Genomic DNA, 24,945 nt, shown 5'->3' on the forward strand with positions numbered 1-24,945 from the left:
TCTTGTAGGTGTAAGCAAAACAAGCTTACTATAATACACAGTTAACATCTCCCTTCTAGTACCACAGACAGTCATTGCTGATGGAGTCCCATAGTAGCAATACTTGTCTTTAAAGAGCTCAAAGTACTTCATGGGCACATTGTCTGTTCTTTAGATCCCTTATCCTCTCAGATAAACTCACACTGCACCGGTACTGTGCTTAGCACACATGGGAGTTCAACCAGAGTTGACTAATAGACTCAGTGTGTCAGGCTGCTGTTGCTCTGCCTGATGCTAGATTCATAGCCAATAAGAAATGCTTGTTGGTATTCTGTTGGAATCCTGCTAACCATCTCTTCTTAGCCACTCTGCATTTGTTCATACCATCTGCCAAGGTCTGTGCTATACCACACAGTTGGAAAGGCTGAAGTCAGCTCCTCATCTTTCAAGAGCAGTTACCATGTGATATGCCTTCCCATTCTCATCTCCTCCCTTCCTGCTCTTACTGCCTTCTCTCGAAGGCAATGAGAATGTCTATTTCACAGGAGGCAATCTGGAGGCCCATAGACCATTTGCTGCATCTCCTGGTCATTCAATAACTGTCAAAAGAAAAATTAGGGGTTCCTCTGTCCTCCTCATGTATCCTGACTGTTGGATCACTTTGCTTTTTTATGGACAACCAAGTTTCAGTAAAGAAAACAAAGTGTTTCCTTTAAAGAGGCTGAGGAAGCATGCAGTTCTGAATGAACAAAGGGCTTGGGTTCAGAAGATTAAATAATTGGATTGTGGCTCCAGCACTTACTAACTGGTTGGCCTTGTGCTTTAGTTTCCTAATCCTCCAATTGGGAACAATAAATCCCAACTCCTGGCCGGGGTGGCGGTGGTGGGGTGTTGCAAGAGCAAGGAATAGTAGAAGTGGCTTGTAGATTGCAAAGATTGATAAATTATTATTTGGAGGTTTCACTTTGTGGATGCATGTTCATAAGTGTTGAGAAAATTTCGGATTTTCCAATTTTATGGTAATGTAGGGTGGCTGAAAAGTTGAACACATTTTAGATTTGACTTTGGAGCAGGGAAGGAAAACGGAAAAAATTTCTTTCACTCTATGTCTTCTAGGCGATTGCATTTGGGAATACCATAAAACAAGCTGAGATTATAGAAAAATACTAGTTTAACTAGCAGCTCTTTTTGATCTTGCTGCATTTTTTCTGGTGAAACCTAGAAAATTCATAGATTTGAATTTAAAATATTCTCTCTAAATTCATATCTTTTGTAGAGTACATGTTAAACTGTAGAATGGAAAAAATGTCCTCCAAAACATGAAATAAGGCTTGGTTTCTTAGATACCTACTATTCTACTTAGCTAGTTTATTTTGAAAAGTCCATAGGGAGTAAATCATTAGGCATGAAAACTTCCATTAGCTTCTCGTCAATGATTTCCTGCTATGAGTTTCCAAGAAAGTCTGGCAATTCTCCAGATAGTCTTGCTTAAGTATACTGGAGCATTGTCTCTTCAGTCTTCTCTTCTGTAGTTGAATGAGGTAATAGTCGACAGGGCAGGGGAGAACTTTCTTTCATTCATCCATACATAAGAGGAAGGTAGTGAGAGAAAGAGAGACAGAGGGAAAAAAAGAGAAACATAGCCTCGGATATGAAAATAAAAGAGAGAAGGAGCACACCACTTAATTGCTTCTCCATGTTACAAAGATAAAACCACCTGTAAATCTCTTCCCAAGCAAATGGAAGCTACTTTCTACACTTGCTTAAGAGTAGATTTGGACTTATCTGTCAGACTAGACTGTAGGCTCCACGGAGGTAGAAACTGCCCATTTTGACCATTGTATTCATAGCACCTGGTTGGGGCTCTGACTTATGATAGGTGAATGATAATATTTGTAAAATGTATGAATAAATAAGTGATCACATTTCCCCTCTTAATATTACTTTCAATTTAAGAAGCTAATGGGTTTTTGGATTTAGATACAACCATACTTCTCTGATCGTTAGGGTAGATCACAACGTACAAGTTTTACAATTGTTGAAACTTCTAGAATGCTTTAGCAAGAATGTTCCTTAGAGAGGCTGTCTAAACAATAGCAATTGTATTGCAATCAATTCTTTTGGAAAAAAAAAATTTTTAACTAATTTAAAAATAGATGCCACATAATTTCATCCTAGAGTGTGGAAGACTGAAAAGACATAGGCCTAACTATACAAAGAGTATTCACCAAGAATACTCTTTGTAAATACCCTTGGCTGGTAGGGTTGATTGGGTAAATCCGTTTGAAGCAGAACCTTGAGGAGCATGTTGCAATAATTGGATTTATTCTAAAGCATCTGCTGATTCTTAAGCAGCCAAGCAGAACGATAAAATCACAGTCTAAGTTTCAGGAAGTCGCCATTGGGTGAGTATGAGGGTTCCAGGTGATTATGACTAGAGATGTGGAGAGTGTGAACATTGGATAGAGACATAAACCATGGAACGAGATACCATAGATTTAGACTAAGCTGCTGGCAAAAGGATCCTGAAGAAAAGCAGAAATCTAACATTCATAGAAAATGAAGAAAGCAACAAGTTTGGGCGACTACTTAGATATGGGGGATGAAGGAGAGGGAGACATTACAATGCCTCTGAAGTACTGAATTTGTGCAATATGAAGAACAGTGGTGCTGCTGATAGATTCAGGAAACCTTCTAAGAAGGAACCTCACTTTTGATATGCAGAAGGATGGAGAGATGAAGGAATAGCCCACTTCGCCACTCAAGGTATATGGCATGTGTGTATTTGTGCATCTGTGTCAATGTATGTGTCTAATTTACGACATGAGCTCTCTGGCAGTGAAGACTATCATCAATATAAAATGCTAGTAGGAATAAATTAAGCCACAGATTAATAATTTTCAATACAACAAATATTTATGGTTGAAGTCTCGAATGAATTCTTGTGCTAAGAATAGTAGGAAATACGAAGATAAATGGTCCTTGCCAGCTAAAAGATTACAATCTAGTGAGGGGGTCATATACTTAAATAATTTCAGTCTAAAGAAGACTGAGACGTTACAATAAAGACAATAAACATAATCATAAATGTAAAAGTTGTAGGGTGAAGGGGTTAATTCCAATGATTAACATTTGGAAAAAATTCTACTTGGAGCAAGTAGGGCTTGATCTGGTACTTGGAAAATTGTTGGATATCAATAGACAACAATGAGGAGGTTACTCCAAAGGGAAGGCACAGCATGACAAAGATTCAGAGGTGAGAGAATACAGCAGGGAACATTGAGGAAGAAGAGCAGAACATTATGACTAAAGTGTAAACTAAGTAGGCGTTGCACAGGAAGGACAAGACTGAGAATTAGGCACCTGTCCAAAGGGTCAGCAGTTCGAATCTGCCAGGCGCTCCTTGGAAACTCTGTGGGGCAGTTCTACTCTGTCCTGGACGGTCGCTATGAGTCGGAATCGACTCGACGGCACTGGGTTTGGTTTTTTTGGTCCTGAGATCATGCATTCTCAATGGGGGTGATAAATGTCTCTTACTTTTTCAGATATAAAATACAGATATGAGTATAATCAATAATCAGATATATAGTTTTTCTGTGATATTGTTATTGCTTAGGTGGCGATTGGGAAAAAAAATGTTGAAAACGTATCTCTAATGGCACAATAAGGAAAAAGTTTGGGAAACACTGCTATAGATGGATTTTGACAAAATGGTGAATTTTATGGAGCCCCCTGAAGAAAGTAATTTGCCTTTCCTCAGTTCTTGTTCAGGTCTGTTTCGTGGAGATAAGTTTCTGGGTTGAGGTGAATGTAGGTAATTTGGATAAAAATACAAACTCAAATTGGTTAACATAATCATGGAAACTGTGTGTAAGGCAAATTATGCAAAAGTTAGTTCTTCCCTGACTCATGGAGCGAATGACTTCCAAAGTAATGTTGGCCTTCCCTTTGATTTGGGCAGCTTGGTATTATAAGGCACATGGATTGCAGAATGCTCTGAGAAACGGTTACAGTCATTAAATAATGAACTCTCACAATCTCACCAATTCCATTGAGTGACATCATCATTATCTAAACCCAGAGACAAGACATGAACCTGCTGCTTTTATATTGCAGAGCAGGTGGAGATAGAGCTAGGAATCAAGGTTATGGTTTTTATTCTAAGAGATGCCCTAAAATTTGATTTTTATCAATTTATTAGCAAATATTTATAAAAACATAAAAGGTATTGTAATCATTAAGGATGTGTGTCAACTTGGCTGGGTCATGATTCTCAGTGGTTTGGCAGTTATGATGTAGGTTGGCAGTCATATAATGATGTAATCAGTTCCATGATGAGATCTGATATAATCTGATCACCTCCATAATGGGATCTGCTGTGAGTAGCCAATCAGTTGAAAGGGAGTTTCCTGGAGGGTGTGGCCTACATCCAACATTTGTAGACTTTCTGGCAAGGCTTGTGGGCTTCTGCTCGCTCTGGATCCTGCAGCTGGCTTCTGTTCATCTGGCTCCAGTTCTTGGGACTTGAGCTAGCAGCTTACCTGCTCATCTTGGGATTCATCACCCTCCACAGTCTGTTAGCTAGCGGCCTGCCAGTTTACCTGCAGATCTTGGGATTTGTCAGTCTTCAGAGCTTGTGAGTCAGAGGCTTGTTGTCTGACCTGCTGATCTTGGGTTTGACAGCCCCTGCAGTTATGTGAGTTAGGAGAAGTCTCCAGACTGACCCACGGACTTGGGACTTTCCAACCTCTACAACAGCGTGAGCCATTTCCTTGATATAAATCTCTCTCTCTCTAAGTATATATACATAGATGCTTCACTGGTTTTGCTTCTCTAGAGAACCCAGTCTAAGACAGGTATAATTATTACAAGTGCCAGGTCCCATGGGGAAAAGATATAGATGATACATTCACTGGTCTAATAGAGAACTGGAAAACAACATAGAAACTCATAAAGATTTGCTTTAGAATGGATTCATGTAGTGATCTGCTAACCTAACGTGGTAAAAAAAAAACTTGGCCTTTTCAAAATATGTCCCGTATGGGACAGTAATACTATGTTCAGTCTCAGATTTAAACAAAACAGAACTAATCAGGAGTCACACAGAAGTAATCAGGAAACATGGAAAGACAATTTATATTGATCTTGGAAAAGTAGAATTGCACCCTAGCTCAGTAGGGTCAAAAAAAAAAAAAAAAAAAAGAATAATTGTAGCTAGTAGGAATAGTCCTAGATTGTATTATGTTCATCAATATCCACTTCCCTACCCCGCTGAGAATAGGCTTGGCCATGTGACTTGCTTTGACCAATGAAGGTGAATGGAAGTGATGCATGTCAATACCCAGGCAGAAGCTTTCAGAACTGGTTCCCGTTTTATCACATTCTCTGTTTCTCTACACTGATGCTCACAACGTTCCAGATGGAGGCTGCCTTGTCAGCTTGATCCCAGAGTAAGAAGAGGGGCAGAGCTGCAGGCGACTTGCCATGACATGAAGCATAAGTGAGAAACAAACCTTTGTTCTTGTAAATTAATGCAATTTTGTTACTACAGTTTAACCTTGCCTAATCTGACTGCTGCTGAAAGCTACATTAGAAACACATCAATGATTAAATGCAATGCTGATGAGTGTGATTAATGAGAACTGGAAAATCCCTCCTTCTAGAGAAAACCAGCTGAAGGGAACGCAATAGGAGAGACAGTGATCATAATCTAATTGTTCTTCCATAGATAAAAAAAAAGTGCACACTCACTTCTGGAGTTGTATTTTATGTATGTATTTGTGCATTTATCTTTTTCAGTTATTGGAGAGTGGGATAAATCTAATGATTTCAAAGAGGGGGAGTAACTGATGAGAAATGGTTTCAGACTTGCAATGTGATTCATGTTAATTCACCTCTACTCAAAAAAAGTGGGTTGTTTCAAGGAAGAAAAAGCCTAACACGACTTGCCTGTGACGTCAGGGTAGTTTTGTTTTTGTGATTCTTCCATAGTTTCATCCAGTCCTATAAATTATTGTTACCATTCCTGCACATGCATTATATTACATCTTTGTCTTTTACCTTTGTCCTTTGAACATGACTGTTATCAGTATACTAGCACCTCTGTAACATTACTGATGGTGTAAGGGGAAGAATCCACTTAAGTCAAATGATGATGCTTAATCACTAATGGAAACCCTGGTGGCGTAGTGGTTAAGAGCTACAGTTGCTAACCAAAAGGTTGGCAGTTTGTGTCCACCAGGTGCTCCTTGGAAACCGAGTGGGGCAGTTCTACTCAGTCCTATGAGTCGGAATCAACTCAGTGGCAACGGGTTTCATTTTCTGGTTTTAATAGCTAATGTTTGCATAGTGCTCACTGTGCACCACAGACTCTTCTAAGAGTTTCCCATGAATTATCTCATTTAAATTCTCATAATAACTCTGTGAGGCAGGTACTATTATTATCTCCAGTTATTAATCTAGGAAACTGGGACAGAACGGTCAAAAGACTTTCCCAAAGCCGAACAGCCAATGAATGGCAGAGCCTGGATTTAAAAACTAGCAAGTTGGTATTAGGAGCCATGAAGCCATTTTCCAGCCCTTTTTCTGCTACTACTGAGTGGTGTAAATTTCAACAATTCCATTTCACATCTCTGGACTCAGGTCCCTCATGTTTCAAATAAGAAGGGTTGACTAAGGAAGTTTTCTGCTGTAAAAACTCTGTAATTCTATCGACCATTGAATGAGTACATCTGAATCATCTAATATATTATGAAAAGGAGCTGTGGTATAATAGAAACGTCATAAGTTTTGGTGTGATTGAAACTGTGACCTCTGACAAGTCACTTAACCTCTCTGAGCCTGTTTTCTTATGTATAAATGGGCTATAATCCCTATCCAGAGATATGTTGTCATTTTTAAGGAGATAATATTGAGGTTCTTTGCTAATCTAAAAAAAAGAACACTATAAATGTACGAAATTATCATTGCATAAAAGATACCATACGTCCATTCTTTCATTGAGTGATTCATTCATCCATTAAGTATTTATTTAATGCCATTCACAAAGGTGAAAAATATGGTTCCTTCCCCTTAAGGAGTTTGCAATTAAAGCAGGAGACAGACAAAGTAACAATCACCACAAAACTTGATGAATATACCTGGAGGCAGGCTCTGAATATAATTAGTTTATATGAACCACTTAAGGTGCCTGAAGCAATCAGGGAGGCTTCACATAGGGGGCAGCATTTAAAAGGAGACCCAAAGATGTAAATCATATAAGTATAGGCTGATGTGGGTAGGGGTAGGTGGGGGATACTTCAGGAGAGTGACAGATTATACCAAGACAAGGAACTGTGAGAGTATAGCACATTTGAGTACTTGCAGGTAGATCATTCAACCTAGCTTGCAAACCTCAAGGTGGTGAGGGTAGGAGAGGGACACACAGGGAGGCGAAGGAAGATCATCAAGGGTCTTGTGCACCATGTTAAGGAGCTTAGATTTTGTCCCATGTTTTTGTTAGGTCCTATCGAGTTGGCTGCAACTCATGGAGATCTTATGTATAACAGACCGAAAAGCTGCATGGTCCTGTGCCATCATGATGTTTGGAGGTTTGGAGGCTAGAAGTCCGAATTCAGGGCACCAGCTCTAGGGGAAGGCTTTCTCTCTCCGTCAGCTCTGGGGAAGGGTCTGTGCCTCCTTTCAACATTGTTTTGTCTATTGCGTCAGTTCATCTCATTGAGGGTTTCTCTTGTTTTCGCTGACCCTCTACCAGATACGATGTCCTTTTCTAGCAATTAATCTTTCATAATGATGTGCCCAAAGTAGGAGAGCCAAAGCCTCACTATTCTTGCTTCTAAGGAGCATTCTGCTTATATTTCTTCTAACACTTATTTGTTTGTTCTTCTCCCATAGGAGATGGAATCTAGGGAAGATTTGAAGGAGTGGATGTGATTAAATTCACACATCCAAAATATCAATCTAGCAGGGCTGTGGAGGATGGAGATGGGAAGGAAATTCATGGCAGCAAGGCAGCCTCTGCTGTTCACTATGGGAGGCCTCAGACAGTGACTTGGCCATGAAGGATCCTGAAACTGCAGTTAAGAGAAAGCCCAAGTCTGCTCTGAGACCAGGGAGGGAAGAAAGAGGGACTGTGGGGGAAGAGCCTATCAATTCTGCTGGCCAGGCTCACTCAGAGACTGCAATATTGTGTTGTTATTGGGAATTCACCCCTCTGCCCCCACATGCCACACCCTCTACTGGTCTGCTCTATAGCTGGTACCCAGGGAAGTACCTATTATGATGGAAATATAATAGCTGGGTATATAAAACTGATCTTATTTTGATTGTTTCATTCAGTTTATTTTCCCTTTTAAATCAATCCCAAGCAGAACTAACATCAAACTGTAGTAGCAGAATTGGTCATGTTTGTGTTTTTCCTTTGTTCTAATCTTTGCTTTCTGGGAGAAGTGTGAGAAGGTGGGAAAGCCAGAGGCCTAGATAATCCAAGAATTCTTTAATCAATTCCTAATTGTTCTCCCGAATTGACCATAATAAATAAACAGATACCAAAGGAAATTGTATATCTACTTTTCCATATATATAAATTCTATAGTTACACATGTTACCGCAAATTGTGGATTTGAGCCACCTGCTGCAAAGCCAACACTGAGACAGGAGGAGGTAGGCTGCAAGAGGGCTTTATTGAACACCGGTGTCCAAGAGACAGAGGGGGTTAAATTTCTCCCAAATTCTGTCTAACGTTAAAGGGCTAACTGGAGGCTTTTATAGGGGAAAGGTCAGGGTTTAGAGATTTCCAGGAATCCTGGCTTTTCTTTGAGGTGGACATCATGATCTATCATTGCAGCCTTGTAAGTCTCTTCATGTTATCGTGGAGTCTTGCCAGTCTCTTCACACTGTCCTGGTTTCTGTCGGGTTTAGAGTTTTCGAGGAATTTTGACTCCTCTTTGAGGTGGACCTAAGTTTTGTTCAGCTATCTCGGTCTTGTGTGTTTTTCCCCCTGTGAGTGGAACATAGTGTAATCAACAATAAAAAATTGATTACCTCATTTTTCTTTAAAGGAACAATCATGAGACACATTTTAGAGCAAGTAAATGTGTTTCAAGGACTAGAGATTATTCACAGCTATAAAAAACTAGGAAATATATTCTCTCTGGTTTAATACTAAAACACTAAAAATATATTTTCTCTACTTCATACATATATACCTTTCCATATACATAAAGAAAAATTAAATTTGTTCTCGAAATTTTTAATAATAACTGCTAAGTATCATAGCGTGTAAGGATGTTAACTATGGAACCACGCTACCTGGTTTCAAATCCTGGCTAATTTTCTTGCTAGTTGTGTGAATTTGGATGAGTTATTTACCTTTCTGTGCCTTAATTTCTTCAATTATAAAATGGAAAAAATTATAAGTTCTGCCTGCTTTAAAGTGTTTTGAAGGATGAAATAAACATAAAACACTTAAATCAGGTTTTGTTCCATAGTAAAAGTTTAATCAGGGTTGATTACTATTATTAACCATTATTAATATTCATGCTGCTGAGTTTGCTTACTGTTTTAGTTATCTAGTGCTGCTATAACAAATACCACAAGTGGATGGCTTTAACAAACAAATTAATTCTCTTACAGTTTAGGAGGCTAGAAGTGTGAATTCAGGGCACAAGCTCTAGGAGAAGGCTTTCTCTGTCAGCTCTGGGGAAAGGTCCTTGCCTCCTTTCAGCATCTGTGAGCTCAGCATCCCTTGGAGATCTACATGTGTCTTGGCATCAACCTTCTTCCCTTGGGTCTAGGAGGTTCCCAGTTCAGGGACCCTGGGTCCAAAAGACCGTGTTCTGCTCCTGGCTCTTTTTTTTTGGTGGTAGGAGGTCCCTCTCTCTCTCTGCTTGAGTCACTGTCCTTTTATCTCTTGTAAGATAAAAGGTAATACAGGCCCCACCCCAGGGAAACTCGCCTTACATCAGATCTGGGCTGTGATCTGAGTCAAGGTGTTTCATCCCACGCTAATCCTCATTAACATGATCTAATCCTGCCTTATTAACATAGCAGACAGCTGACTCCCAAACGGGACCATACCCACAGGCACAGAGGCTAGGATTTACAACACATCACAAAATGGAGCCCAAGGTTTCCTGCACCAGAACTACTTAACAATCTCTTTGCTGATGATTCCAAAATGGCTTCCTAACAGAACAACAATAACAGCATCATCACACTTGTAACTTTGTTCTAGATCGCTAAGTCTTTGATATATGGGCTAGTTATTATTAAAAGGGCGAATTGATCCACGGATGCCTTGCTTCTACTTAAGGAGCTCTGGTGGTGGTGCAGTGATTACGGTGTTAAAAGGTTGGCGGTTTGAACCCACCAGCTGCTCTGTGGGAGAAAGATGTGGCGGTCTGCTTCCGTAAAGATCACAGCCGTGGAAACCCTATGGGTCAGTTCTACTCTGTCCTCTAGGGTTTCTGTGAGTCGGAATCGACTTGACGGCAGTGGGTTTGGTTTTTCGGTTTTTCCTTCTACTTAGTTTACAAAGTATACGAAAGGAAAGCAATAGAAGACACTGGCTGTTAAATTTATGGTAAAAAACTTCAATGTCAAAAATCGTAAGTGAAATTAAAATGCAGATAACAAATTTGGAAAATATTTATGAGTTATGACAAATGAAAAATTAGTTTCCTGAATGTGTAAATAACATTGACCAACCAATAAGGAAAATCTTGAAAATGGAGCAAGGATGAGAAGGGATAATTCATAGCAGACATAATTAAAATCAATAAACATGAAAAAATGCAACTGCAGTAGTAATCATATAAACAAATAATAAAGAGATACTATTTTTTGCCTATGAAGCTGGTAATGATTAAAATAGGTAACAGTTCTGGCAAGGTTACCATAAGATTTATTCTTTCTTACACTGTTTAAATAGTATAATTCAGGAACAGAATCTGACAGTATGTTAGCAAGGGCCTTAGAAAAGTCCATACCCTTTCAGCCAGACATTTCAGGTCTGGAAATCTCTATGGAATTAGAGGTTCATAAAAGCATTTGCTTACTGTAGCCTTGTTTATGGTGGCAAAACCCCAACCATATTAATGACAACAACAAAACAAAATAAGCCCCGAAACAACCACAGCAAAAAAAACTGGAAAGAGATATTCCTAATGAGTTAAAAATAGAAAATGATCAAATAAATTATTGTTCACTCACATGGTAGAATTATTAGCCACAATATTTTTGTTGTAGCCATCAATCATATTTGGAAATAACTCTCAATAACATGAAAATGGAAACATTTATACATAATATTTTTTATATATATGTATGTGTATTTGATGGGCTTGTTATGCTAAGCCGTTATTAACCACGTTTTGAAAGAACTTTTACTAACCTAAGTATTTATGAATACATTCTTGGTCCCTGGGTAATGCAAATGGTTTGTGTTTGGCTACTAATGGAAATTTTAGTGGTTCAAATCCACTCAGTGGCACTGCAGAAGAAAGGCCTGGTGATCTACTTCCATAAAATTACAGCCATTGAAAACCCTACTCTGACACACATGGGGTCACCATGAGTTGGAATTGACTTGACAGCAACAGGTGTGGTTTTTTGGATATGTATACATATACCGTAACATATACAGTTATTATAATGCATAATTATACCATAATGAAATAATTATATTTTTAAAAGTAAATCCCCTCATAAACATAAACACGCATACACATACTCTGGAAAAAGACTTGGAGAATATAAATGAAAATCTTAACAGTACTTATAGCTGACCAATAGGTAAGAAAGGACCACAAGAAACTCTTAAAACACTGTTAAAAATCCTGCTACAGGTATATAATGATGATTTACAGTGCATTTTTGCATACTTGTCAACTTGAGCTTCCTAGCCATCCTGTGATTAAGTGCAGACAGGTATCATTTTCCCTTTTTATAGATAAAGATACTGAGGCTCAGAGGGATGCCTTAAGTTAGCCATGGTCACAGGGTTAATGAAAGGCATAGTTGAAATTTGAACATGAGCCATTTGACACCATAATGAGCTACTTTCACTGCACTAAGTTGACTGTAAGATCACATGGCTAGAAAATCTACAGCTGTAAAGAGGTCAGGACATTGTGACCACCTACAGTTGAAACTCCTGAAAATCTAAGAGAAATAGGGTAAGTCAGTTGAGATTCTAGGTAATAGTTATATATAACCAGATGAAAGGTTCTGCAGACTTTAAAGAAATTATTTATTATTTAAAACATGTGAGCACGCTGGCTAAATTGAACAAGCATTTTCGTGAGTCATCCCTGAGACCTTTGAAGGAAAGTAAGTGGGTATTATTATCTCGGTCTATACAAAGGGAAATAAACTCATAAATAAGGAAAGAATACTCTTCAGTTCACACGGTGAAACGGTGAGGAAGCAAGGCACAAAGCACACATTCCTGGCTGCCTATGTCCTGTGGTGGCTTCATATTCCTGGCCCCCTGCACAGGGGAAGCAACTGAGGGGGAGGTCGTCAGGCATTGTTTTGCTGGCTAGTAAGCAAACGCACTGCTCACTGAAAGGCATGGCCTCTCTACCTTATTTCTTTTCAGACTCCCATTTTATAGCCCCAAATTAGAGCCTGAGCATTCTCAGCCAAAGAGTCCCTGAGTGGTGCAAATGGTTGAAAGCTGGGCTGCTAACTGAAAGTTTGTGGTTCGAGTCCACCCAAAGGCATCTTGGAAGAAAGGCCTGACCATCTGCTTCTGAAAGGTCACAACCACATAAAACTCTATCCACTCTACAACACATGAGGTTGCCACGAGTTGGAATTGGCTCCACAGCAACTGGTTTGTTTTTTTTTGGTTTACTCTTGGCCAAGAGTTTTGGAATGAGAAAAGTGATCAGTGTTGTAATTTCATACCCACCAGGAAGCCAGGGCACTCAAAGTTTACTCTGCTTACATTTGAAAAGACTGCACCCTGGTCAGCACAGGAAGTCTCTGTGGGGCCAGTGTCTCCTGGGTGCTGATTATTTTCTCTCTCATTATCAGGTTTTCTTTCATTTCATCAGTAAGTACTCATTTATATAACCTACTCTTTCCTTGTAAGAAATTATCTGCTTGATCCAAGCACTAAAAGTTTTCCCTCATTTTTCTAAATTTGTCTGGTTGGAGAGTTTCTCCTTCTGGATTTTCTAAATAGTTTACTAGGTTCACCAAATCACTTTGCATAGATAGACCTAGTGTTCACTATTCTTAAAATGTAAAATGCTATGTTAACAAATTTTATGCTTGCTTTTACCTTTGTGTGCTTGGTATCTTGAAAAACCTGTATAAACAGGTAAATATTAATAGGTGATTGGAAAATATTATGACTCATGCATAGATCTAGAATTCTGTCTCATACCAATATTTTGGTAAACATTCTGAAGCATGCAGAGGGTTATTGGCCATCCCATAATAGCCATTTTTCAGAAAAGTCTACTCTTGTTATATTTTTGCTACAACTTTTACAACTCCTCACCATGATTGGTTGATTCCCCAGGTTTCCTTTCTTACTCTGGCAGGAGGCCGAGGTACAGGCACACCAACTCCAAATTCACCTGCTATATGACCTTCCTGGGGTGGCAGTAGCCAGTGGTCACCATTTTTTTTTTAGGGCCGTGCTCGGTATTTTTAGAGCCCTGTGCAAAAACTCATGCCCAAAAATTATGTGGGGCAGAGCCAAGATGGCAGAATAGACGCTTTTGGCGAGCCCTCTTTACAACAAAGACCCGAAAAAACAAGGGAAATGAGTATATTTGTGACAAGCTGGGAGCCCTGAGCATCAAAGGCAAGCTTAGACAATGAACTGAGGGGCAGGGGGAGGAAGAGACTGTTCAGAAGTGGAGAGGAGTTACTGGACCTGAATCGCGGGGAGCCCTCAGGCACCATTCCCAGAGCAGCAGCAGCAGCGGTGGTGGGCTGGTACTAGCATTCGGCTGCAGTTTCCTCAGGGAGAAGTAGCCAGCCGCACAGCCTACTTACACCTCCAGAACCTGAGAACAATGGTGCTCTAGGCGAAAGCTAAGTAGTTGCCTATATTTACTGCACCCCCCCACCCCCAAGCTGGCTTCAGCGGCAAAATCCCTGGGCCTGTGATAGGCCCTGTTGAGCACCAAGAGCCACCCTCCCGGCCGTGGGGAAGGAAAAAATTTGCAGTGGGGGGAAACAACAATTTGCTACCTCCACTAACCAGGGGAGCTCAGGACAGAAGAGGCTCCTGTCCAGGCATAAACCATCCGTGGACATTGAGCACCTTTCCTTTCTGAATGGACCTGTGTGGGCCTATTTCAGGAGAATAGGCCCTTGTTGGCAAACTCCAACGATTTCAGCTGTGTGGTGGAGAGGTGGGTGTTTGATGTTTGACATTGCTTTGCCTATTAAACAAGGTCCTCACCTACCCACATCAGGGACCTAAGGACTGGTAGCTCCACTCAGGTCACCCAGCCACCTGAAACAGGGGTCCAAAGATAACTGCTACCTCCCAGTCCTTACAACCAAAAACTTTGGGTGCCTATGGTCCATCTGCAGAACCCACCCACCTGCACACTCTAGGGAACAGGGACACGTTTTCCTCAGAGACGCTTGGTGGTCGGTTCTCAATCCCCTGCCTTGTTCAGAGCATGACTTGCTGCTGCAATCAGATACGGGTATATACGTCAATCACCCCTGCCCCTCTAAGACTGTAGGACAGAGCCTGTACCACACACTTGATAATCAGCTACTGGAAACCTGAGCTGAATTCATACAAGAAAACTGAATGGACACCTAGACTGATATACCTGATAACAGCTCTAGCCAGCTGGGGACAGAACACCAGAGCTCCAAAGGCGAAAATAATCAAGCTAGCTCACTCAAGCAACCCATAGGGGTATACCAAAACAAAACAAAGCAAGCAGCTATGACACAGTAAGCAAGCATAAACTAATACAATACCTTATAGATGGCTCAGAGACATCAGTCAATATCAAGTCACATAAAGAAACAGACCATGATCACCTCAACAAGCTCTCAAAACAAAAATCCAGGGATCTTCTACATGAAAGTGTATTCCTGGAATTACCAGATGCAGAATACAAAAAGTTTAATATACAGAACCCTTCAAGACATCAGGAAGGAAATGAGGCAATAGGCAGAACAAGCATATTGGTTTGGGAGATGTTGGATGTACTGCTTTTTCATAATGTAATATAGTGTATTCACTTCCATGATGGGATCTCATGTGATTGGCCAATCAGTTGTAAGAGTTTTCTGAGGGGTGTGGCCTGTATCCAGTATAATGGATGTTCCAGCAAAACTTACTCACCTCCCCCCAAATTGGCTGATAACAGGAGGTGGTCTTTCTAGGTTGGCCAGCCCCCATCTGAGTTGCTTTATTAGCATAAACCTTCAGGTGTGGTCTGGAGGCCTATAGCAAACAAACCTGTTGTCCATTCCAACTCACAGCGACCCTATAGGACACAGTAGAACTGTCCCATAGAGTTTCCAAGGAGTGCCTGCTGGATCCAAATTGCTGACCTGTTGGTTAGCAGCCTTCACACTTAACCACTACACCACCAGGGCTTCGTAGTAAACAAAGGAATCTCAATTACTTAGCAAATTCCAAGAGTTTAGAGTTATCTCAAGGAGCCCTGGTGGGACAGTGGCTAAGTGCTGGGCTGCTAACCCAAAGGTCAGTGGTTTCAATCCACTAGCACTCTACTGGAGAAAGTTGTGTCAATCTGCTTCCCTAAGGACTTACATCCTCGGAAAATCTATTGGGCAGGTCTGCCCTGTACTACATAAATGTATGTATGAGTTGGAATTGACTTGACAGCAATAGTTTGCTGTTTTATTTTAGTTTTTGGTTTAGAGTTATCTCTTAGAAACCAAGGACAAAGATAAAATTCCTTGGATGAAGTTAAATTCTTTACACTACATTTTAGAAAACATCTAAAAAAACAATGCATGACATATTGAGAAATTGCAATGTGATGGATGTGGCCAAGCTCTTAGAAAACAGACTGTGGCTGTATAAGTGTCAGACCTCTGTCTTTACAGCCTCAAGAGCATGTGATCAATTTTGAGTCACAGCAGATGAGGTTAGTCTGGTTTGTCTAAGTGTGTAAATGTTAAGCATTGTTAATTGTTTTATTGTAAATCTGACAAATAGATGCTTGTTGTAAGAAAACTTACAAAACAAAAGAAGTGTATAAGGAAGAAAATGAAAGTTATCCTGTATCGTGAACCCACTTCCAGATAAACCACTGCTGACACGCCTTCTATACTCTACATAGGAAGCTGTGGTGGCTTTGGAGTGTAATGGGAGCTGTTTGCCCAAGGGACACACAAAGCCCCAAGTCCTGCCCTGACAATCATCTGCCCTCCCTGGGCAATGAGAAATGGGTGAAGGCAGAGAAAAGGAAATAACACTATTGTTTGCAGAAATTTCACCTTGGGACAGGAAACTCTGGCAAATGAGGCAGAGTTTGTGGTTTATGATGGAGACTTAAAGAGCTGTGCTATTGCCCTAAACCCAAAGTGAATTTTACCTCATTTCCTGAGATGTGAATGATTTTTTGCGATCCATCCAGCTGAAAGTGACCCTATATTACAGAGTAGAACTGCTCCCATAAGGTTTCCAAGGAGCGACTGTTGAATTCAAACTTCCAGCCTTTTCAGTTACCAGCCAAACTCTTAAGCACTGGGCCACCAGGGCTCTGAATGAAATGATGGAAGTCAATAAAAGGAGAGAGGCAGAGAGAAAGGAAGACCGGTGAGCCCACTCACACAGGTCAACCGTACTCAAGTCCTGTCTGACAGAGGACTGCCTTGAAATTAGCCTGTGGAAACTATGGATGCTAAATTAGTATTTACACACCTCTATTGAGATCCTTGGAAACTCTATGGGCAGTTCTACTCTGTCCTATAAGGTGCTGTGAGTCGGAATCGACTCGATGGCACTGGGTCTGGGTTATTGAGATGAGTTGTAATCAACTTGATGGCAACGGGCTTGCTGTTTTTGGTTTTTATTGAGATAGTCATATATATCAGTTGGAATCAACTTGACAGTAGTGTTATTGGGTCTGGGTTTTCGCTGTGATACTCATAGGTACGAGTCAAAATCCACTGGACAGCAATGGAAATCAGGTCTGGTGTTGGGATGCAGTCATCAACTTCTGAGGGGGTTCCATGGTGTAATGGTGAGCACTCTGGACTCTGAATAAAGACGGTTTAATTAAAGTTTTTTTTTTTTAATCTTTAGTAAATGAAACTCGTTACCCCCTTTTCTGTGTCCCCCTCCTGATGGTCATTTAGGAGCCAGAAAGGTTTCAGACTGGAAGGGAAGAAACAGGAGGGGAGTCCCAGGCTCCGCAGAGCACTGAGCTGCTCCAGATCCCCCTCTTGCTCCCCGCGGCCTTTTAGGCCTTGCAGCCTGTCCCTTCGTCCTTCTCTCTCCTCCTCAGAAACTGAGATTCCAGAAACCCTCAGAAAATAGCTGAGGAAGGAGAAGAGACAGGAAAAAACAAAGGGGAGAATAGGAAAGAAAAAAATGAGAAAGTAGGGAGGGGAAGGCAGAGGAACTGGGCGTTCACGGCAGCAGTTTCAGTTGCTGGGTGTGGACCACCACGCTCCTCACTCAGGAGGGATCCCATCCCTTCCTGACCCACCCGAAAACCCAAACCCGGTTCCACCGATAAACCTCAAAGCAGCTTGCCTGGCATTTGTTCTTGCAAAGTTTCCTTTCACAGTGTGGAGGGGTGAGGTGGATTAAATCGGTTGGCAACTGAGTGGAAGTCAAGTGAAGCGCCTTATTGGCTCCCTTGGTGTTGACTAGCAGTTGATGCAGGCACCAACTCAGATGCACTCCTTTTTTCACCTTGCAGGCTGTCTGCAGGGGGTAGACTGGAAAATCAAGGCGTAACAATGTTTCTTTAAAGAGAGAAATAGCCAGATAATTGGTTATATGGGTTGAAAGTGGTTTTCTCTGGAGAACAGGAAATGTAGAAAGGGATCAGGGGACTACAGTTTTTCATAACAAACTTTTGGGCATATATTACTTTGATAAAGATACATACTAAAAAAAGGTCATCGAAAAAGAGGAAGACCCTCAACAGGACAGATTAACACAGTGGCTACAACAATGGAAACAAGCATAACGATTGTGAAAATGGCACAGAACCGGGCAGTGTTTCATTCTGTTTTAAGTAGGGTTGCTAGGAGTCAGAACCGACTCAGTGGCACCTAACAACAGCAACAATGAAAAGAAAAATAATTTCGTTGTTATGTAGAATGTTTTTAAAGTTCGTCATTTGTATTTGAATTGAAATTTTGATGTAGTCATATGTATCACTCTTTAAAGGTTCTGGGGTTTGTGTCATCTGTAGAAATTGTTAGAGGGCAGGGCTTCCCAGCTCAGGACTAAGCCCTGCGTGACCAGGAATGACCAGGAGAGGCTCAGAGGTTCCACACGAGCAAAGGTTTATTAGGGACAGAAAGAAAGTAAAAGGCTCCGGAAGGAGAGAGGGAGAGGGATTTCTACCTAGCTAGCCTCCAGTCTCTCAATGAAGAAAGCAGATCCTGGGGCGTATAAAAGTTTTTTGGGGGAGGGGAGAAGGCATTATCTTTATTCATTAGATAGGTTGAGATTTCCAGGAGAAGGGGAGGGATTATGAAAATCAAATGCACAGGAAGTTAGAATTCAAGATGGACTTCCTCACAGAGGTTGCTGGAACCAAGATGGAGTCTGTCACAAAGGCTGCCAGGAAGCCCAACAGGACTTCTTTGAATCTCTATTTTTTATTTCTCTCCTCATGAAGCTCATGCTTTCCTCCATTTTTCTGAACCTATACAGTGTGTTTATAATAGCTGTTTTAATATCTTGTCTACTGATTCTGTCATCTGTTATTTCTGTTAGTTGATTTTTCTCATGCTTATGGATCATGTTTTCCTACATCAGGATTACTAAAAAGTTGTTCTTCATATACTCCTTTAAATATTTTAGGACTTTGCTCTGGGATGCCGTGAAGTGACTTGCAAACAATTTCATTCTTTCCAGGCTTGCTTTTAAGCTTTGTTGGGGCAAGTTCAGAACATTCTAGGCTAATGTGGACAGGGTATTGAGGCATTACCCTTCTGAAGACTCTCCTTCCTGCCACATGTGTTAGATGCTCTTTCCATTCAGCCTGGTGGAAACACACACTGTTACTGCCTTAGTCTGAGCTCTGTCATATACTTCCTGTGGTACAGTGCCTCCAAAGAGCTATTTCACATATTTTGTCTTGTCTTCTAGTGGTTTAAGGTAGAACAGTAAATACCATTTTCTCTAACACCAACATGGCTCAAAGCAGAAACCTGTACACTTTTCTTATATTTCACAATTAAGGGGGAAAAAAAAACTATCTCCGATGTTATTTCCTATCTTCCATACCTAATATGCGAAGTGTGGTGGCATAGTGCTGAAGTGCTAAGTCTCCTCACAAAACAGGTCCACAGTTCAAATCCACCAGGCACTCCCTGGAAACTTTATGCGCCACTTCTGTTCTGTCCTATAGGGTCCCATTTCTTCTCAATCAATGCCCTCACTTTAACTTCAGACACCATTCAAAGTTGGGAATTCATTGGCATTGTAATTCAGCCACTCTTACAGTAAGATTCTGTGTTAGATTTTCGGCAATATCAGCTCTGTTACTACAAGAAATAAGGCTTTCTTTCAGGAAGCAAGTTGCAACTTTGAGGTGTTTTATATGGCGCTTGAACTGTAACTCTGAAGCCCTGAGCTCCTCTCTCTTATCACTTCGTCCAATGAAAGGAGGACCAACCAACCAGCTTCCGTACTTCTCATTCTGACAAAACTGTGGAAAATTTTGAAACGTGTGATCACCCAGAGCCTTGCCTCTCATCAATACATGATCTCTTTCTGTTGATATTTGGCATATTAAAATTGCCACCTCATGCCATGGATTAGTAGCACCCACTTTACTACTGGAGGTACAGTCGTCAGCAGTTTTAGGAGTAATCAGACTTGAGAACCAGTTTAGAAAACTCATCCTTATGATTCTGTTCCCCTGGAGCCACTCTCAGCACCAAATGTCTTAGGCCGGATACTCAAGAGAAGCAAAACCAGCGAAGCATGTGTATGGGGGTGTGTGTGTGAGTGTATGCATACATAACTGTGTGTGTGGGTGTATATATATAGATATCTATATATATATAGCTATATATGGGTATAAAGAGAGAAGTTTACCTCCAGGAAATTGCTCACATGGTTGTACGGGATAGCAAGTCCCAAGTCCATGGGTCAGACATCAGGCTGGAGGCTTCTCCCATCTCATGTACCTGCAAGGGCTCATGAACCCAAGACTGGCAGGTAAGGTGGCAGGCTGCTAGCTAAAGTCCCAAGAACTGGACGTCAGACGATGACCAGCTAGATGCAGGATCCAGAGCAAGCAACCAAGGTTTGGCAAAACATCTATACATATATTGGATGCAGGCCACACCTCTGAAGAAAATGCCCTTACCACTGACTGGCTTATCATGTCAGATCACATCATGCAGGATGACTACATCACTATATAACTGCCAGATTACATCATTACATGAATGCCAAACCTCTGAGATTCATGGCCCAGCCAAGCTGACACACAACCTTAACCACCACACATTACCAACCCAGTGATTACCTTAATAATTTTCCCAGTTGGTAACTAAAACAACCTATAAATAATTTTATCTACTCCTCTAAAAATGTTAAGTCCTGTTTCAATACACATTAATCTACTTTTCCTTCCTAGGAAAGGTCAATCTCATGACAGTCAAAGTCAAATAGATGTTCACATTCTAATCTTGCCTCACTCTAGTTTCACTGATGATCAACCCTGATGACAACCCTTCTAAAATATTTTTTGCTTATGCAAATGAACTAATAACACACCTAAGTACTTATACTGTTGTGGTGTAAATTCCAAATATTCTGCTATAAAATAATATTTACTAAGAGCTCATCCTACTCAGATAACTTTGGTGGGAATACGCCATTTCGGTAAAACCCTAAGAGAATTTATTTTTGACTGTATAAACAGGTTCTTCCTTGAGGGGATCTACCTCTCTTTCATTCAAAGAGCTCTGTGCTTGTGAATTTGTTGAGGGTCTGTGACTGTCTATTGCTGTGATTCAAGTCAGAGTATGTTCACCAGACTTAGTGTGTTTCTGCTTATGCAAATCAAGTAAGACGTTCATAGGTTGCCCATCTATTGCATTTCTAGAGACACCGACCAAGGAGTTAATACCAAAGAGCTTTGAGGGACAGACCATTCTGATTACTGCTTCAGCTCTGTACTCGATGTAGTAACTGAGGTCACCTTGTCCTTTAAGGTTAAATGTCGTGACTTGACTCTTCCAATCCCATCTTCCCATCATCCCCATTCATTTCAATGATCCCAGTTCCATGGTAGCAGTTCCCACTGTCTTTCATAAAATGACCACCACAGAGTTCTTTGAGGATGTGAAAACAGTTCTGTAGGATCTATTTCTCGCAGCCTTGTTGAAGGTAGTAGGGGCGAATGAGCATGTCTGTGGAGTGTACAATTAATTTTTACTCAAAGGATTTGGACTTTTTCCCTGGTTTCTGAAAGAGAATCTCTAAACACCTGAGATTTTCCCAGGGATTGGAGTCTTTGTAATTCCTGGAGGGGCTCCAGGTCACACCTGAGACTTTATGCTCAAGGAGCAAGAGGGACCTCTTTGAGAGGATAAAGTGGAGAAGTCCCCAAGAGGCTGGTTTAGAGGGGTATTGCCAAAGGAAAGGAGTAACCAAAGGATCCTGAGATATCTGCAAGTTACTTAGAAATGGGGTAGAAAATACATACATATGGAGAGATGGAGAAAGCTAATGTGGAAAATGTTCATTGGTAAATGCGTGAAGCATAAAGTCACTACTCTTTCAACTTTATGTTTGCAATTGTTTTGAAAAAGGAGATTTGGAGCTCTTGTCACAGGTTCTACTTTGTTCTCTGGAGATGAACATTCTGAGAGCGAAAGGTTAGGTTTCTAAGATGAGGACCACAGGAGCGGTGAAGGTTCCTGGTGGCCAAGGGCAAGGTACAGCTGTTGGGAGCCCCAAGCCGCTGAACAGTTGCTCGTCGCCTCTCACCTCTCCAAGCCTGGGCAATTCTAGGACTCTTCTGCATCAAACAGGCGGAGGAGAGAGAGCGCAAAACGGCTCTCCCTGGCCGGGAATCGAACCCGGGCCGCGGCGGTGAAAGCGCCGAATCCTAGCCACTAGACCACCGGGGACCTGTCGGGGCTGGTGTAATCCCCCGCCTCTAGATAGTACATCTCTTCTCACCAAACTCGGGAAGCCAGGACGCCTATCCTCTACTCCTGCGATCGTCCCCCAAGGCCCTTTCCTCCTGTCTTCTCCAAAACGCCAGTCAGCCTGCAGCACGCCGAGGGCGGTCAGGTCTCCGCAAGTTTCGGAGTGAACTGGCTCTTCCTCGCCGCCGCACTTCAGACCTGACATAGAGGTGCGCCTTTGCGCGGCGGCAGCGCGGCGGCAGCGTGTGAAGAGACGGTGGCTGGGGTCCAGCGAAGGGCAGGAGCCTGCAGGGAGGAGGTGCCCAGGGTGGGAAGAGGGCCGAGCATGAGCGCCCAAGAACTCCAGCATCAAAAAGGGTTCAGATGGATACAGAAACGGAGACAGCCTGCATGAATAACTCTTTGAACCAGGACCCCGGGACCCCTTATTGAACTCCGGATTTGTCCCCGAAATTCTGCTGCCCCTGCCTTTTTTCCCATCTTTGTTGATGGCAACTCCACCCTTGCATATGCTCAGGCAAAAAGTGCTAGCTCTCCTTGGCGCAGGTCTTTTCCTCACACTCCACATCTAATTATTAGGGAATTTTCGTATTCCGCATGGTAGTACAGTGGTTGAGAGCTCAGGCTGCTATGTAGAGTCCGTAGTTGGAATCCACCAGCCGCTCTTTGGAAACCCTTTGGGGCTGTTCTACCGTGCTCGCTATGAGTCGCAATAGACTCGAACGCGGTAGACGTTTTGGTTTTTTGTCCGTCAAATGTGAACGTTGGTCTATACAGTTCCTCCCTTTGCTGAGCTATGAGTTTAGACGAAGGACTCTCCTGATAAAGGCGAGACATCAGTTTAAGGCGTGGCCCTTCGGTTGGTCAGACCTTAGGGTTCGAGACCCTTAATTGCAAGGCCTGGGGTTGGGCTGCCTTTGCCCCTTTTATTTGGCTCTGTCCCTCAAAATCAGCCTGTTCCTGGCCTGTCTTCGGAAGTTGGGGACATGCCTGAGACCCCTTGCTCGACTGGCCTCTCCGGGTCAAGAAACCAACTCCCTTCGTGTTCTGTCTGCAGAGAAGCTTCAAAAGCGCTTTTTTTCCATTTCTTGAACTGGGCCCTAACCAGGTGTGCGATATGCGGGGCTGCACGCTGTGAGTTTGTGGCTCTCCAGTAGCCTGCTGTTCTCTGCCTCTGTAAAGAATCCAATGCAGGTCTTCAAGGCTGGCTTGGCCCGTGTTGCTTGTTAGATATTTTCAAAGAGCCAAGTGCCCTAAGACCCATGTTTCAGCCTTTGCTAAGGTGCAGCTAAAACATGAAGGTGTGATTAAAGTAGTGGACTGAAACTGAGTGGCACAGAACAAGAGACTCCACAAGTGTCAGAGGGGGACAGAGGGGAGGAGCTGAGGCAAAAGGGCTTCTGAGGAAAGAGTGCAGGTCAGGCCCCAGGGAAAGTGCAGGGTAGGGCCTGGAGGGAGGGTTCTGGTGTTCCTGGGTGGCCCGGACGTGTGGATCATTTTGCGTGTGTGCGTGTGTGATAACATAGATAACAAAACACTTGCTATTTCAACCACTTTATGTGCACAATTCAGTGACAGTAATTACGTTCACCATGTTGCAGAACCATCACCACTATCCGTTTCCAGACTTTTTCCACATCCTTAACAGAAATTCAGTGCCCCTTAAGCAATCTTTCCTGCCTTTTCCCTCCCACCCGCCCCTGGTAACCACTAATAAACTTTGGTCTCTACGCATTTGCTATTTTAGAGATTCCAAGTAAGAGGGATCATATAATATTTGTCCTTTTGTATCTGGCTTCTTTCATACAGCATAATTTTTCTAGGTTCTTCCATGTCTTAACATGTATCACAACTTCCTGTTTATGGCTGAATAATATTCCATTGTATGGATAGACCACATTTTGTTCATCCATTCATCTGCTGATGGACACTTGGGTTGTTTACACCTTTTGGATAATGTGAGTAATGCTACAGTGAACACTGGTGTACAAATATCTGTTTGCACTTTTTGCTTTCAATTTTGGGGGGCATATGCCTAGTAGTGGAGGTGTTGGGTCATCTGGGAATTCTATGGTTAACTCTTGAGGAACTGCCAGACGGATTTCCAGAGGCTGTACCATTTTACAATCCTTTCAGCAATGCGTGCGGGTTCCAATTTTCCACATCCTCAGCAATGCTTGTTTTCCGGTTTTCTGCCAAACGGTTGAGCACTCGCCTATTAACTGAAAGGTTTGTGTTTGGAACCCACGCAGGGGCGCTTAGTTGCCATCCAGTTGATTCTGACTCATAGCGACCCTATAGGACAGAGTAGAACTGCCCCACAGGGTTTCCAAGGCTGTCATCTTTACAGAAGCAAGCTGCCACATCTTTCTCCCGCACAGCGGCTCCTGGATTCGAATTGCTGACCTTTCAGTTAGCAGTCAAGCGGTTTAACCACGGCAGCACCAAATTACAGCCTTGAAACCCTATGGGGAAGTTCTGCACTGCGCTCATGTGGTCGCCTTGAGTCCTAACCAACTCCATGGCAACTACCAGCAAGTGGGGGGATGAATAACATTGCACATCTTTTCATGGAACCAGCGCCATTAAAGGGGCCACCGAGGCGCTGGTCCGAAGCCCCGGGGTGAGAGCCTTCACAGC

At 42.0% G+C, this 24,945-nt stretch overlaps 1 non-coding gene and 1 pseudogene across 1 annotated transcript; both read right to left on the minus strand.

Annotated features, from left to right (window-relative positions):
* The window catches only part of LOC126071376 (uncharacterized), a 43,789-nt pseudogene that overhangs the window by 9,662 nt on the left and 9,182 nt on the right, over positions 1-24,945 (minus strand).
* Positions 22,213-22,284, minus strand: TRNAE-UUC (transfer RNA glutamic acid (anticodon UUC)). The gene has a single exon. It is a non-coding gene; the product is annotated as a tRNA-Glu (tRNA).

The sequence above is a fragment of the Elephas maximus genome, chromosome 3 (genome assembly GCF_024166365.1).
Source record: "Elephas maximus indicus isolate mEleMax1 chromosome 3, mEleMax1 primary haplotype, whole genome shotgun sequence".
Lineage (NCBI taxonomy): Eukaryota > Metazoa > Chordata > Mammalia > Proboscidea > Elephantidae > Elephas > Elephas maximus.